Genomic DNA, 2,085 nt, shown 5'->3' with positions numbered 1-2,085 from the left:
AACGCAACAGGCGGGCGCTGCGCAGACTTCCACGCCCGCCACCCAACCGTGATGTCCCACCTCACACACTGCTTCCTCCGGACGCACCCTGCCACGAGGCCACCGATCTGCCAGCAATCCTGCCGACCTCTGCGAGCATCGCATTGGCGGCAGTCCTGCCCATCAAAGTGCTGCCGGCCCCTACTCCAGCCGTGAGGTGGTCAACCAGAATTCATCACCCGCCACAGAGACTAAACTTATAGACTGAATGTTTGAACAACTTTGTTTCCTCAGCATTCTGACATATGTAAATATTGTTTTTTTACCGTTTCATCTGCCCTGTATCTGCACTAGCGATACCTTCCTATGTATATAAGTCCATTTTAGCATATTCTGTATATAGTCACGTACATATACACATCTTCACGCACATGCACCTTAATATTTATTATCTGAACACAAAACTTCAAAAAAAGGGGGATGTGCATAATGGAGTGCAGACAGGCAGTGATTGACACACAGGATGACCAGTGAGCACACAGAACACAGCAGCCAATCACCAGACAGGACACAACCACTATAAAGCCAGAGGGCACCAGTTTTCCTGCTCTCTCGGGATCCAGCCTCTGAGACAGTCAGAGTTCGTGAGCATAGCCCATGCAAACACCATGTGGTAGCCAGTAAGCCTGGTCAGGCTAGCATCAGGTCTCCAGTCAAGTCAGCATCGTGTCAACCCACAGTTGAACATGTAAAATAATTAGATGTTAAATAAAATCGTGTTGCATCTCATCAAGTGTTGGAAGTCTGTCTCTCGCTACACTGCATCAAACGCAGTCCACATAGACCCAGCCTGCCCGACACATCAGGCAACATCCTGGTAAACCTTTTCTGTACTCTCTCCAAAACCTCCACGTCCTTCTGGCAGTGTAGTGACCAGAATTGGACACAGTATTCCAAATGTGGCATAACCAACATTCTATAGAACTGTAACATAATTTTCGAGCTTTTATACTCGATACCCCGCCTGATGAAGGCAAGCACACCGTATGCTTTCTTTACCACCATTTCCACCTGTGCTGCCACTTTTAAGGATCTATGGATCTGCACGTCCAGTTCTCTTTGTGTGTCTCTGCTCCTGATGGTTCTGCCATTTATTTTATAGCTCTCACCTGAATTGGATCTACCAAATTGCATCATCTCGTATTTGTCCGTGTTAAATTCTATCTGCCATTTCTCCGCCCAATTTTGCATCCTATCTATATCCTGCTGTATTCTCTGACAATCTTCATCACTATCTGAAACTCCTGCAATCTTAGTATCGTCCGCAACGTGCTCACCAGACCAGCTGCGTTTTCTTCCAAGTCATTTATATATATTACAAGCAGCAGAATTTAAGACAGAGATGAAGAGGTTCTTCTCTCAGAGGGTCGTGAATCTGTGGAGCTGCTGATTATTTCCAGCATTTGCTGCTTTTAAGTCATCTGTAGAGGCTGGGTCATTAGGTATGTTCAAGGCTGAGAGAGACAGATTTTTAATCAGTCAGGGAATCAAGGGATATAGGATAAGGTGGGAAAGTGGAGTTGAAGATTATTACTTCAGGTCAGTCGTGATCTTATTGAATGGTGGAGCAGACCCGATGGGTTGAATGGCCTACTTCCGCTCCTCGTCTTTATGGTCTTATGGTCCTCCAAGGGTACTAGCCTTCTCCATCATTCTGCAAACATCACTTTTCTTCAATGACTATTAATTCTCTACAAAGTCTGAGAATGCCCATGACTTGAATCCTGCTCTCTCCTCTGGAAAGGGTCATTTATTATTTCTCTCACATTTAAATAAGAAAAAGCAATCTGATCATCGAAAGACTCACCTCTCTTTGTCCTACTTTTAGCTCTATCTGTTTTACACTCCAATTCTGTGCTCTTCCTAACCACCTTCTCTCTCTCTTTCTGCCACTCAAATAGCCATCCAATCCTCGCTTATTCCCACCTGCAACTTCATTGCGTTGAAATCAAGAGTTACTGTATCTTTTCCACTCATACTAAGCTTCTCCCAGGATTGGTAAACTGCAGACTTAATTCCCCCCCCCCCCCCCCCCCCAGTTTCTTG

The sequence above is a fragment of the Scyliorhinus canicula genome, chromosome 7, assembly GCF_902713615.1.
Source record: "Scyliorhinus canicula chromosome 7, sScyCan1.1, whole genome shotgun sequence".
Classification (NCBI taxonomy): domain Eukaryota; kingdom Metazoa; phylum Chordata; class Chondrichthyes; order Carcharhiniformes; family Scyliorhinidae; genus Scyliorhinus; species Scyliorhinus canicula.
Note: the sequence above shows the minus strand (reverse complement) of the source record.